Here is a 14,413-nt window from a genome sequence, read left to right as displayed (position 1 = left end):
AGAGGCAGCAGCAAGGCGCCAGACTGCCATGCGTAGACCCTGAGGTGGTGCAGAGTCACTTGGAAGAACTGGATGCGTTTAAGTCGGCAGGCCTGGATGAGCTCCATCCGAGGGTGCTGAAGGCACTGGCCGACATCATTGCAGAGCCACTGGCGGGAATATTCGAATGCTCGTGGTGCACGGGTCAAGTCCCGGAGGACTGGAAAAGGGCTAACGTGGTCCCCATTTTCAAAAAGGGGAGGAAGGAGGACCTGGGCAACTATAGGCCGGTCAGTCTCACCTCCATCCTTGGCAAAGTATTTGAAAAAATTATCAAGGCTCACATTTGTGAGAGCCCGGCAGGACAAATTATGCTGAGGGGAAACCAGCATGGGTTTGTGGCGGGCAGATCGTGCCTGACCAACCTAGTCTCTTTCTATGACCAGGTTACGAAACGCCTGGACACAGGAGGAGGGGTGGATGTTGTATACTTAGACTTCAGGAAGGCCTTCGATACGGTATCCCACCCCATACTGGTGAACAAGTTAAGAGGCTGTGATGTGGATGACTACACAGTCCGGTGGGTGGCGAATTGGCTGGAGGGTCGCACCCAGAGAGTCGTGGTGGATGGGTCAGTCTCGACCTGGAAGGGTGTGGGCAGTGGGGTCCCGCAGGGTTCGGTCCTTGGACCGATACTCTTTAATGTCTTCATCAGTGACTTGGACGAGGGAGTCAAATGTACTCTGTCCAAGTTTGCAGATGACACAAAGCTATGGGGAGAAGTGGACACGCCGGAGGGCAGGGAACAGCTGCAGGCAGACCTGGATAGGTTGGACAAGTGGGCAGAAAACAACAGGATGCAGTTCAACAAGGAGAAATGCAAAGTGCTGCACCTAGGGAGGAAAAATGTCCAGCACACCTACAGCCTAGGGAATGACCTGCTGGGTGGCACGGAGGTGGAAAGGGATCTTGGAGTCCTAGTGGACTCCAAGATGAACATGAGCCGGCAGTGTGACGAAGCCATCAGAAAAGCCAATGGCACTTTATCGTGCATCAGCAGATGCATGACGAATAGGTCCAGGGAGGTGATACTTCCCCTCTATCGGGCGCTGGTCAGACCGCAGTTGGAGTACTGCGTGCAATTCTGGGCGCCACACTTCAAGAAGGATGCGGATAACCTGGAGAGGGTCCAGAGAAGGGCCACTCGTATGGTCAAGGGCCTGCAGACCAAGCCCTACGAGGAGAGACTAGAGAAACTGGACCTTTTCAGCCTCCGCAAGAGAAGGTTGAGAGGCGACCTTGTGGCTGCCTATAAGTTCATCACGGGGGCACAGAAGGGAATTGGTGAGGATTTATTCACCAAGGCGCCCCCGGGGGTTACAAGAAACAATGGCCACAAGCTAGCAGAGAGCAGATTTAGACTGGACATTAGGAGGAACTTCTTCACAGTTCGAGTGGCCAAGGTCTGGAACGGGCTCCCAAGGGAGGTGGTGCTCTCCCCTACCCTGGGGGTCTTCAAGAGGAGGTTAGACGAGTATCTAGCTGGGGTCATCTAGACCCAGCACTCTTTCCTGCTTATGCAGGGGGTCGGACTCGATGATCTATTGTGGTCCCTTCCGACCCTAACATCTATGAATCTATGAATGTCCAATGATGAAATGGCCGTTTCTCTTAATTTGTTTTCCATTTGAAAATCTGGGTGGGAGTGTGTTTAATCCAGTGTTTGCAATTCCCTTTGCCATCAATGGGGTTGGTCACTTTGGCCTCCTGGTCTTTTTTGAATGACCTGGTTTTTTATAAACTCCTTGCGGGTTTCATTCATAAAGGGTTTGGTTTTAATCCCTTTTGTTTGGGGATTCAACACATCTCAGTTTTCAAACCAGAGCTTTCCTTGTGCAAAAGTTTATGAAAAGCACATGATAAATGGGGTAGGTGTGGTTCAAATCCTACAAAACTGCTTGTGAATATTTCTTCCATTCTCCCAACTGTGTAGAGAGAAGGATTGATTATATACAGCAGACAGTCCCTTTACTATTCATCCACCATCTAAAGTCCCAAAAGATCTGGGATCTTCTGTTGACTTTATTAGGGTGAGGCTATCTCCTAAGGCAGATGGAAATTAGCTTTCCTCCTGAACAGCATCCTCTTAAAGCACAAATTTTATCCTGTCTTGGTGTCTACTAGACCCCACTGTGGGGAAAATACGAATCACTCAGTTACAATGTCAATTTTGCCCCTTTTCATTGGCATATTTTATAGCGTGGGACGCTGGTCGGTGTCTTGGGAAATGATGCGTTTATAGCTAGTCGATGGCACACTTCATGCTCTCCCAGTCTTGGAACAAAGGTGGTCACAAACAGCATCCTCTCTTCTGGAAACCTCACCTCAGACACCAGTGTCCAGTTCCTAAAAAACAATTTGACTCTAGTTGGTGAACTTAAGGCAGACAGCAAACTACCCTACTGTTTGCAACAGCTCCACCAAAAAAGAAATATGTTTATAACCTGGAAATCTGCTGCTTTTTGAAGACCAGACCCTACTTTCAGGCCAAGAAAATGAATTTGTTGAACAGAACCACCCAAGCACTCCTGCCATAAAGGTAATCATTTCGCGCCGGTCGCTTAGTTTAACTATAACTCGGAGCAGTTGTTTCTAGTTTCACAGATCTCAGACTAGGTGAGAACCCAAAAGGTCTAATTCTTGGGTACTGTTTAAACATGCCATTTGGCTCCAAGAAATGCTTATGGTTGAGTCGGAATATCTTACTTTCCCACACTGCTCTCAGCGTGTATTCAGTGGGTTATCTACTTTCCTTCATGCTAAAAATAAGCATTTATTGCTGTTCGCTCCAAGGAGTCCAGCCGAGCAAACGGAGCTGTGGGTGAATGAGCTCGAACCTATTCTGGCTCCTGCATCATCAGCTGGATTAATCACTACATGCCTGTTGCAGGGCTTTCGCCACCACTCCTGCATGCGCTGGGATGCATGCTTGGATTGCGGGCTGCGCACGAGGAAGCGGTAGTTTGGAAAATGAATGATTTTATGTGTGCGCAGAGTCGATACGATCTGAAGCCCCTGAGACGAAGCGGCTAGGCCAGCCACCTCTGCAACCAAACTGGCAGTCTCTTTTTAAAACAGAATCACACTGCAATTTTCGGTGAAAAATGGTGACTGGGGCAGTCGATATTGCTCATTTGCTCCTTTTCCACAATGCTTTTGCCTTGAAAAGCTGGATATCGAGTGGACCGTTTAGTCTGTAAATCTGTCGTGGATCTGAAGTGGTAGAGAGTCTCTCTCTCTGGTTTCTCCTAAGGAGATGTGTGCACCTCTGATAGACTTTGCCAACTGCCTGTTCTCTTGTCCCCGTTAATCACTTATCTCTTGGCTCCTCTATACATGTTTTCAAGCTGTCCCGACCCCTTCCCATCACTATAGCCTGTTCCCCATCTCACGCAGGCGTGCAAGCATGCTGCACCCCCTTCCCCACTCCGATGATTTTGCTCCCTACCCCATGGGGTTGTCCTGGAGAGTCCCCTAAAATTTTATGCCCTTTCGCCTCTCCACCAGATGAAATTTAATCTCGCCAGTAAATGACTCCCTGGGCTATTTTGGAGCTGGGAGGCAGAGGGGAGAGCAAAGCACGTCAGCAATTTGAGTGGAGGAGGGCATCCGAGAGGAGGGGTGGGGAGGGGGGTGTTCCAGCCCGAGCCCCAAGCAGTGCAGCTGCTGCAGGGGGACTAGGGGACCTCCCGCTGCACAGCCCCACCATCGCTGGGGTTTCTGTTTTATTTATTGGAGGGGAAAGGGGGAGGAAACCAGCCCCCCAAGGTCCCCCCATGTCCCCTTCTCCCCTTTTCCCCCTTTCCCCTCGTGTCACCTCAGTAGGTATCTGCTTTCCCACACCCCGATGAGAGCCGCTTGCCTCCTCCGACTCTGACAAGACACCAGGTAAGGGTCCAGGGAGGTGGGCAGCAGGGGAGCAGCCAGGTTTGGGGGAGCAAGGGGCTGCACTCATGGTCAAGGGAGGCAAGTGAGGGGTCATTGCAGGGTCTGCGGTTTTGCATTGGAGGCGAGCGGTGTGGGGCTGAAAGTTGAGGGAGAAACTTTCCCTGGGGTGAGCAGTGTTTGCTTGGATTCACTTGATTAGTTTGATGGAAGATCCTGCAGAGGAGAACGTGGACATGATTGGGGTCCAAGGGACCACTGGTACCATTAGCTGTCAGCCTGGAAGGAGGATGGGCCTGTGGCCGGAGTGCTGGAAAGGACTGGTTTTGTTTTTTGTCTTGCATTTCACCTTATTTTATAAACTCAGCCTTGCTTTGCTCTTTGGTAATTTCTTTTCCCTACCCTTGGGCTTCTTTCTGTTCCCTGCCGGTGCCAATTCAAGCTGCAACCCCCCACCCTCGGCTCGCGTTTCTGCAAATGGCTCTGAGGAGAGATGGAGCCCGACAGCTGAGGCTATTTTAGGAGCTAGGGCTCAGCAGGGTGGAGCGGCTGCGATGCCCATGACGTCCGCCTTTGAAAATACAGGCATTTTATATGGAAGCTGCATGGGCGATTGTCACAGGGGAAGTTTTCCCGTTGGCGGGATCTGCTCTTTGTCACAATAATGATATCAGTGGGGTTTGGCTGTTTTCTTGTTGAGCCCGTTTTCTTGTTCTGGCTTTCGAACCGGTCTGAGCTGTGAACTTGAGGTGTGGGGTTGGGTCTCGGGCTATCTTGTACAAGTGCATGTGCGTGCATGGGAGAGAGAGTGCTGTGTAGGTGCATAGTTTACATTATATAGCTCTATATTACATATAATGCTATAGGCAAGATGATCATTTTGGCTGTCTCAAGCACCCAAAAAGCACACTATAAAAATTCACAGATTTACAGGCGTTTAGGGCTGGAAGGGACCTCGTGAGATCGTCGGGTGCAGCCTCCCCGCTCTGGGCAGGAAAGACTGTGGGGGTCAAATAATCCCAGCAAGGTGCATGGCCAGTTGTGTCCAATAATGAGTTTGGGATAAAGTCATGATAAATAAGGGATTCTTCTTCTTGGCCTCCTAATTTTCGAGCACCTGAGGTGCACTGGGTTCGTTCTCTCCATCTGTCCTCTGCAAATAAAACGGCTCGAGGTGTGCTTAAAGAAAAGAAGCTATTGAAGCCGAGCTTCTCCTATCATCATTTGCCTCCCCAGAAGCTGGAGCAGGGAGGGAAACCCCTGATAATAGTGCAAGGCTTGTGATTAAATTGGGAGAAGCGGCAGCTCTGAGTGTGAGTCCCACACACTGCTCAGGGCGACCTCTGGCTAGCTCCAGCACCGTTCCCCTCACCTCTCGCTTCAATGCTGCCCCGTCTACCTGGGTATGGGAGGGGAGGGATAAAGGCTCCCAGACTCCAAGAGCTTCCTTGCATGATGGCGTGTTATTTAGGCATTGCTACACTAACATGCGTGGTAGCTTATGATAGGACACATGATTCAGTTATAGGAATCGCTCCCACCTTGACCCCTGGGTGTCAGGTCTAGCCAGCTGCTGGCAGTGAATAGACGGCCTGTGTGAAAGACAGGCACCCCTGCAGCATCTGTCTATCATGATCCCCTCTGAAGCCCATGGGAGAGGGTGTGGGCAGCTTGCAGGACTGGATCCTAAACTGGGTCCTGCTCCTGTTTTGAGCCGAGGGGCTTCCTGAATGCACGTGGGACCTTTTTTTGGGACAAATGTGGCTGCCAGTGCTGGTGCTGAGCCCGTCAGGCCAGAGCACGCTCTTTCTCTGAGCTCCCATCTGATAGACTGGCATGGATGTGCAGTCCTCCCACTCAGAGGATATGGGATAGGGGAAGCAGGCAGATGCATGGACTCAGTAAGGGTCCCCAAACCCAACCTCTCTTTACTCTGACTAGGAAAGAATTAGGCAAGCCATCAAAGTCACCTGTATGTATTTCCCTGCCTCAGTTTCTTCATCCCTTAGTGGTGTTCAGGTTTGGACCAGCATCTTCCAGCGTTCCTCCTATTTCTTGCACATGGCTTCTCCTCTGAAGCATGAAGTCTTTCTCTCTCTAACGCCCTTTTCCCAGCCCTTTTTGTTCGGTGATTCTTGCATCTGCCTACTTGATCAGGTGTTACAATCTCATTGGTGTTCAGCCTGGGAAAGATGGGCTAGCCCTGGGTGGCAATTTTCTCTGTGTTCAGCATGGCTCCGTCTGAAAGGATGACCCCCCCACCGCAATTTTCAAACCCTTCGTGGCCCAGCATTGTGCCAGGCGGCACACCATTTGTCTCCTGTCACCTCCTGTGGGTATTAGCTCAGTATGGAGGCAGATGGCAGAGATGTCCTCCACCCAAAGGGAGCTTGTAATCTGCCTCAATGCATCCCTAGGGTCGGAGAGAAGTCATAGAGATGCACGTACGCCGAATCCCCACATTTAACAGAAGGATAATTCATCGGCACCTTAACTTACCTTTGAGGGGTAATGTCCATTGTCCCATAGGGAACTCTCTAACCCGCCTTGACTTCCACAGAGTTACCGTGAATATAAATGAGCATAACTGAAATCAGAAGCTGGCCTGTCAATATTGATTCTGCTATTAAACTGTCAAATTCTGCCAACTGGAAGGCTTTTGAGGGTTATATTAGCTCCAGGTCACAAGGTTAATTGCTTAACGGTGCGCTGACATGAACGTCACCCTTACAGCGTACCAGCTGGTGCCATGGTTTGTTCATGCCTACTGGTTATGCAGCCCCTGTGATGAAGTTTGCAGCTGGTGTGCAATACTAGTGCTGGCCCTGGGAGCTCTAGGTTTGTTTTTGGCAAGCCAGCCCGTTTCCTGGGTGGTTGTGAAAAGAAAGGGGGCCGCGAGAGTGCTACAGATTGCCAGAGACGGTGCTTTGGGAGATTTCAAAGGAAGTCAATACTTCCTCATTATTCACGCAACTTCCTCCTCTGATCCTAAGATGGTTAACAAAGCCAAGAACAACGCATCCAGCGGCATCACGATGCTGGGATTAGCAACTCTCTTGAATTTTTTTCTAATTTTTTTTTGGAGACTTTTCTAATTTTGGCTGGGTTTGTTATTTCTCCTGAATCTCTCCATCCCTGGAGTCAAGAGGTGCATGAGATTCTTGGCTTTTTTCTGGAAAGAGAAAAAAAAAGGGTCTGTGATCTGTTGTGCTTCTGGAAGAAAGCCTGGAAGGCTCAAAAAGTAGAAAGCAAAGTGTGTGTGTGTGGGGGGGGGGGGGGGGATGGTATTAAACTCTTATGACTTCAAGTGCAATCATCATTTTTAAGGGCCTGACTTTTGGTTTTTGACCCTAGTCAAGTGTCATTCTTGTGACAGAGACTGGTAAATGTGGTTAAACCATCACTGTTGTCCATATGCAAAGAAAGCTCTCACTTATGGATTTTTAAAGGGCAGGGGAGAGCTGAGCCAAGTCCTTAGGCCCTATCCGTGGGCGCAGCCACTTTCATGGAGCACACAGGGAGGAGCACAAGTGGCCGGCAGTCAGGCTGGGTGCACGTGGCTGCAAAGCTTGCTGCAGTTGTGGCACCTCTGGGAATCAATCTCTTAAGAGCCAGCTTAATTTTAGACCCATGGACTTCTCCCTAGTTATTGCCTGGCACCAGGAGTTGCAGTTTTTCAGCCTTCTTGTAACAGCTGCTGCCATTGCCACTTCCTCTTCCTGCCCCTTTTTGGTGGCCAACAACTAAAATATACTAGGGGAAAAGGTTTAAACAACACAGGAGTTTTTCCCACCACAAATCTTTCCACTTGATCCAAAAGTTATTTTTAGTCAAACGGAAAATGTCTGATTAGCTCCAAAGGTGTGTGTGCGTCCTTCTCTCTCTCTCTCTCTCTCTCCATTCACACTCGCATGCTGTCTGAGGAAAGATAAGGAACAGAGTATTGGTATTATATAGCTTGCACATGAAAAGAAGATCTCATGTTCAGCCAGCCCTACTTTTCTCTGATTTCTCTGTGCTTTCTATGATTTTTTGGTCTAGCAGCCATCAGAGCCTTGGGGGAGACATGACATTTGAGCTGAGCCTTCGAGAGGCTGAGAAGCTCCAAAATCAATACAGAAACTGCCTGGCAGCTCAGGACAGGTCAATGCACGGGGGGCGGTGAACATGGTCATGAGAAAAGAAGCTGCTTAACCAGCGGGCTGCTGAGTCTTTGCTGCGAAAGCAATGGATTTCTTTGTACACTAGCAGGACTTTGATTGATCACCCACGGAGATGACTCACATGGCTTTGCTGGTATTTAATAAGCAGTGCAATGTCTAACCTGATGGATGAGAGCATCTGGAGAATGCAAGCCTGTAGATACAATCAATTAAAAAATAACCAGTGAACCTATTCAGGGCCTTTTAGGTACAGTGTTACAAGCCAGGCCTCTCCCTGCCTGTCCTGCACAATCACAAATGCCTGGGCAGAATCTCCTTAGTGGGCATATCTACATGTGCATTTACACCTGCTTAAATTTACTGCACAGTAAGCAGGAATGAGCTGGTGTCTGCACATGCAGGCATTAAAGTGCATTAACACTGTGTCTGGACTGACTTGGGACTAAAATTAGTCCAAAGTCCGTTCACATACACAGGTTTACTGTGCAGTAAATTGTCTACACGTGCATTACTGTCCAGTAAATTGTCTACACGTGCATGATGCAGGTATCAAATTTATGCTCAAATTGGCATGACTCACCATATTGACTGTGCACTCACGTGTAGACACGCAGCCGTACTGCGCAGTAATTTCGGTTTCCGTGCAGTAGATGCACACGTGTAGACGCACCCAGCATGACTGAAGGTGGGGGTTGATTAGGGTCTTCTGCAAAAGGCCCACTGAAATCAATGGGAGTTTTCCCAGGGGCTTCACTGAGGTTTGAAGCAGTGTTACATACTCAGGGTATCCTGAAACGTTTATCTTTGCCCATGAGGTGTTTTATTTATACCATGTTTGACTTCAGTTTACTTTAGAAAGGATCTAAAGTATTCATTTTCTCTGTGATGGAAAAGAACCCAAATCCCGCTGTTCAGCAGTCATCTGTCTTCATTTACCTGTCAGAGAGAGAGAGATCTAGTCCTAATCATTTCAGCAAGCACTTCCCACCTCTAAATGGCTTTTGTCCTTACCACCCCTCGCTGGGGTGCTGTTTTCCCCATTTTGAAGATGGTAAAATAGTGGTTTAGAGAGTCTAAGGGATTTGCCCAGGGTCACACAGGAAGTCTGTGGCAGGGAAGAAAATTAAACTCAAATGTTAGAGTCCTGTATAGCGCTCAGTCTTCCTTTCCTGTCACACTGACAGTTGTGATAGCAACTGGTCTAACCCTGGGGCTCAGTTAGCCCCTGGGTTTTATTTTGAAGTCGTGCCAAGTGACAGAAACAGGAAGGACTCAGTATGTTCGGGCATCCTGGAAGCTGGTGAAGGTCAAGGCATGGGTGGATTAGAGCAGCAGCCTGGGACCTTGGCCTTGCCGTAGCAGTGGGGCATGTACTGAGCAAGGAATTCAGCACAGAGCAGGTGGAAGGGTGTGATACTCAGCTGATTGCTCCCAGCTGGGCTGGAAGGGGTTTCTTCATTGGGAAGAAGCTCAAGGACTGAAATGTGAACATGAGCGTCGTGTTGAGATACGGGGCAGGGGCCAAATCCATCTGGAAGAATTGGGGTTTGAGCTTGCCTGGAAGACTGTAGCCCAGGAAGGACATCTCTGTGGGCAGATGGGGGTGCAGAATCCACGTACCCTGCAGCAATATTGAAGATCAAGTGTTCATTCACAGAGTCGCTTTGTTCTTCTGTATCCTGTGCAACGACAGCCCAACCCAACTCGGGGTGGGGAAAGAAATGTTGAATGGCACAAGCCTTTAAAGCACCAGGTACTTGTGAGGTGAGCAGGACCAGCGGTGGTACGGCAGGCCTTGGAGCGTTTCCAGCGTCCGGGACGCTGGCGACAATGCAGCCTGCATCCAGGCAGGCAGGTGCTGAGTAGCAGGGATGTCGCAGCAGCCAAGGGTGGCTGAGGTGCTTTTGGGAGGATGCTAAAAGGGGCCCTCATGCCTAGTGGCAATGAAGCCACTGTCTCTTTTCAGGCCATGCACATCCTGTCTCCAACTGGCTGTGATTTCTCCATGCTCTTCAAAGATCCAGATCTGACTAAACAGTGAAGCATCTTTTTTCGATTCTGTGCATTGGGAGCTGGGAGTTACCTAGGATGGCGTGCCAGATCACGCTGTCAAGAGCAACCGTCTATTAGCAGTGGGGCTGGGGTGGACGAAAAGACCTTTGATGGACCAACGTCACTGCTTATAATGATGGTTCCCCACGGTAGAGTCCAGTACTTGCAGCCTGTAGGTCAGGTAATTCAGTGGTGATGAACAGGACATTAATTCTGAGTATTTGTTGCTGAAGTAACATCTAGGGGAACCCTAAGGGATAGTAGAGTTGTCAAGGCACTTTTTGATGCTCTGCAGCCTAGTGTTTGAGCATTTTACTTGTGTCAAAAGCTATCCCCAGTTGACTGAGCTGTCAGTGGGTACCTGGTCTTTCAGACTGGGGACTCCACGGCAGCTAGATGTGATGCCAGCCCAACACTCCCTTGTGTGCTGCTGGCTACAAAAACACGCCTGCCTTTAGACACAGTAACTCAGTGGGCAGGTAGGCTCAGAAAGACCTTTGATCCAGGTGCCCTAGGCCTGGGCTAGGCTCCTAGTGCTAGGTGCTGTGTACACACACAGTAAAAAAAGATAGTCTCTGTTCTGCTACCCACGGTCCATGGACTTCAGTCTAAGGTGGGTGGTATGCATCTTGTAGCCTCCAATATACTTCTTCTGCATGTATTTATACAAGTGCATATGATAAATGTATTTGTAAAGATATTACTATAAAAATATCTTAAAGACTAATCATCTTGAAATACACTTCAAAGATTAAGCATGGCAGGGAGAAGGTGGAGCAAGGCTGACTTGATCAAGAGCCATAGGGATGCACAGATCCAGGCATGCACAAAGCTATGGGCTAGGTGGACACCAGGGGAAGAGAGAGTCCAATATATTGACTTTAGATGAGCCATTCACTTTCCCCTGATACATTTCTCCTAATTTCAGCATGGAAATATAAGCAGGCTCCTGAAGTGAGTACAAAACCTATGATATATCCATCCTAATAGTGAGAGGGAGTTAGCTGAAGTCAGTCCGAAGGCAGGATAGACATGCACCTTGATAGACTGACTAAATAAACTATATGGAGACAGCACAAGTGGTTATGAATCCAAGTTCACTTTGTCAGGTGCTGTGAAAGGCTGGGCAGAAAGGAGGAGGGAAAAATTAGACTCCTAATAATATCAGGGTTTATATTCTCTTCACCCAGCAGCCATTAGGGGGGTAGATAATCGTACCCATCCAGGAGAAACTAGGGTGCTGTTACAGGTTACCTTTAAAACAGTTTAAATCTTGGTGTCACAAAGTCTGAGCAGTTCAGGCTGGATGCTGTTTCAGACCTGCATAACGATGACTTGCCACTGGAGGGCTGGCAAGCAGAGGCATGGACAGGAGCAAGGCCAGGGTAGGAGCGGGGTGGCAGCATAAAGCTTGGAGGTGGAGAAGAGGAGGGTGAAAGGAGCAGGGAGTCTCAGAGAGGAGAATGCTTTTTCCCTGGTTATTTCAGTGCTGGTTAAAGGGGCCCTAGAGAATGACATCCTAAATTTATCCACGCAGGCAACATAGCATAGGCAGAAACAGAGCAACCCTCCACCCAGGTGCCTCAGCTGCATCTTGGAGGGAATGAAAGAGGTCTCCTATCCATGCCATCATCGCGTCCTTGATATTGTTCAGGTGGTGAGCGGGCCCGAGAGGGCAAGACATAGTGTTATCTAGCTCATCAGAGCTGACTTCTGGCCCCAGGTCTGCTGCTAGCTGCTGTGCGGTGTTGCTTGTTTCTCAGCGTGAGAGATGATTTTGAGCCTCCTTTGCAAAGTGCTTTTGAAATACCTGGGTGACAAATGCCACATAAGAGCTAAGCATGGCTTTTACAGGTGCTTTCTGTCTGCCTTTGACAGTACCCGGCCATGCCTTTCCAGCAGGTCTTTGTCTCCCCCAACACCTCTAGCTCCAATGAACTGGATGCACTTAAATACCCTAGACATGGTGCTACTTGAGGCCCCCTTCAATAGACTTAAGCACCCCTTGATAGACTCGAGACACCCCTTGGCCAATGCCAGCTCTTAGTTTTCACTCCTTTTAATACTATAGAAAAATAATAGAGCAATTCTTCTGTTGCAAAGAACTCAGATCCCAACAGATCAGCATGCTCTTAACGCAATGGGGTCGTATGTGAAATCTCTGGGTTTGTCTTGTGGATCTTGTTTCTAAACCTAACAGGGTTAGCGTTGTGTGGTACCCTTGAAAGGGTCTCGAGGCAGCCCCGGTTGAGAATCACTGGATCAGGTCACTGAATGCAGTGCTCTGCACTGAGAGTGGAGCTGCTGGGGATGCTACCACGGTCTCCCTGGCTTCATGGTCTCACTGCACTTGAGCTGCTCAGAGCAGAGGACGGGGGGAGGAGTAGAGGTTTGGAGGATGGAAATGGGTAATGGGGCTGGGAGCTGTGCATCCTGGGATGCTGGAGGACTGGGAATGAAGTATTTTATCTCCCCGGTGCTGCCTAACAATACCCTAGAAGGACCAGGGCAATACAGGTCAAAGATAACCTTATCTTTAAAAGTTTTAGAAGGTCCCTTTCACATGGGATCGTGCCCTTTAAGAGGTGAATGCTCCTGTTTTAAGTGCCTTTGTGATGGGTTAAAGGTAACCTGTAACACCACCCTAAGGTAACCAGAGTTGGTTATGAATGATGACTTTTCCTAGGGAAAATGTTCAACTTCTTTCATTTTTGTAGCAGTTTCCTTTAATTTGTTGTTGTTGTTGTTGAGAGGAAGATATGTTGGAGAAGAAAGCCTGACACGTCCTCTTGCGTTTGTCAATAAAAAATGGCATAATTTTTGTTTAAACCGAAATGCCTTCAGGCTTTGGTTAACAAAACCTGAAATGAATGGTTTGCAGGGGTGTAGGTTGTAGCCGTGTTGGTCTAAGGACATAGGCAGACAAGGAACCTTGTCTGCCAATGACTGGTTTGGGCTTTTCAAGAGAAAACATTTTTTTTTTTTATAAAAAGAGGATTCCTCCCCCACACACAAATCTTTCCATTTTGTCCAAAAATATTTTCAGTCAAATGGAAAGTCTCTGATTAATTCCAATGGTAACACAGCCACGCTGTCAGAGCAGAGGGAAGGGAGAGCTCGTGTATAAAAGGAAGGTCATGTTCATTGTTTTTGATCTTCAGTAACCTGGCAGCAAATTTATTGGATCACTACTAACAATTAATGAATGCAAAGCTTGCATTTTTGAACCAGTGATCTCCCAGTTCTTTTCAAACATTTGTTTTTGGATTTAGGTGTTTGATCCCCAGCAGGGGAAATAGAAAAAGATTCTTTTGTTAGTATCCTGTATATTTAAACATTATTTGTTGTGTGCATGTGCTAGGTAGTGTCCACACATATAGTGAGAAACATCATAGCACCTAAAGAGAGAGACCAAATAAAGCAGAAATGCAGAGGTGAAGTGACTTGCCCAAGGTCATACAGTAGGTCAGTGGCAGAGCTGAAAATTGGACTCAGGAATCCTAACTCAGTCCCTTGCTTCAAAGCTGATTTGGAGCCAGCATCAAAATATTGTATCAAAATATGAATTAGGAAGAAGGGTAGAAAGCAGCTGCACGAATAGTGACTCATTCTCTCGGGGGGCTAAGCAGCGTTTTAGACCTGGTCCTAGTGACTTCCTATGGGCGAGGAGAGTCCCAAGGACAATTTTCATTGGGTGATTTGGTGGGTGGACTGATGGCAGACAAGGAAGCCAAACTTCTGAGGGATTAAGGGAGATATTTCTGTCTCTGTGACCGATTAATCTTTCCTTTCGCAGTTGTTAACAGCCTCCCAGCATCCCAGCCATCGCGCTGCTTTGTGTAGGCATCAGGAGGTGAAAAATAGTGGACCTGAAAAGGCTGGAGATGATCACTAATTAGAGAACTCCCATCCAACTCCGTGGGTCTGAGTCCTGCACAGGGTTATTTGGCATCCTTGGAGAAGCGATAGCATCTCAGTGAAATGGCACCTGCTGCCATCGAATGCTTGAAGCCGTTCCGAAAAGTCTCCCAATGGGGGTTGCAACTGGCGGGCTTGCTCTTTTTGCAGTGCCTTAACATAAGGCAAAAGAAGGCAGTCAGCATTTTTGCCTTGTAGGCATAAGGGATCTCATTTCCCCCAACCGAAAGAGGGACGTCCGGGCATCCAAGTGCAGGGGTAGCAAAAAATGTGGCAGCTCCCTGCAAGATAGATGTTGTGTGGGACTGAATGAGGATTTCACATGACCCCATGTCTTTGACGTGGCTCTCCCAGGC

At 48.4% G+C, this 14,413-nt stretch overlaps 1 protein-coding gene across 1 annotated transcript in view; it reads left to right on the top strand.

Moving 5' to 3' along the window:
- The first annotated feature begins 3,733 nt into the window (after positions 1 to 3,733).
- The window catches only part of OBSCN (obscurin, cytoskeletal calmodulin and titin-interacting RhoGEF), a 247,659-nt gene continuing 236,979 nt past the window's right edge, over positions 3,734 to 14,413 (top strand). Inside the window, exon 1 of the mRNA XM_059729369.1 lies at positions 3,734 to 3,927. The gene's annotated coding sequence lies outside the window, so the exon portion shown is untranslated. The remainder of the gene's footprint in view (positions 3,928 to 14,413) is intronic.

This window comes from Alligator mississippiensis, chromosome 5 (assembly GCF_030867095.1).
Source record: "Alligator mississippiensis isolate rAllMis1 chromosome 5, rAllMis1, whole genome shotgun sequence".
Lineage (NCBI taxonomy): Eukaryota > Metazoa > Chordata > Crocodylia > Alligatoridae > Alligator > Alligator mississippiensis.
This window is presented reverse-complemented; position numbering and strand designations above follow the sequence as displayed.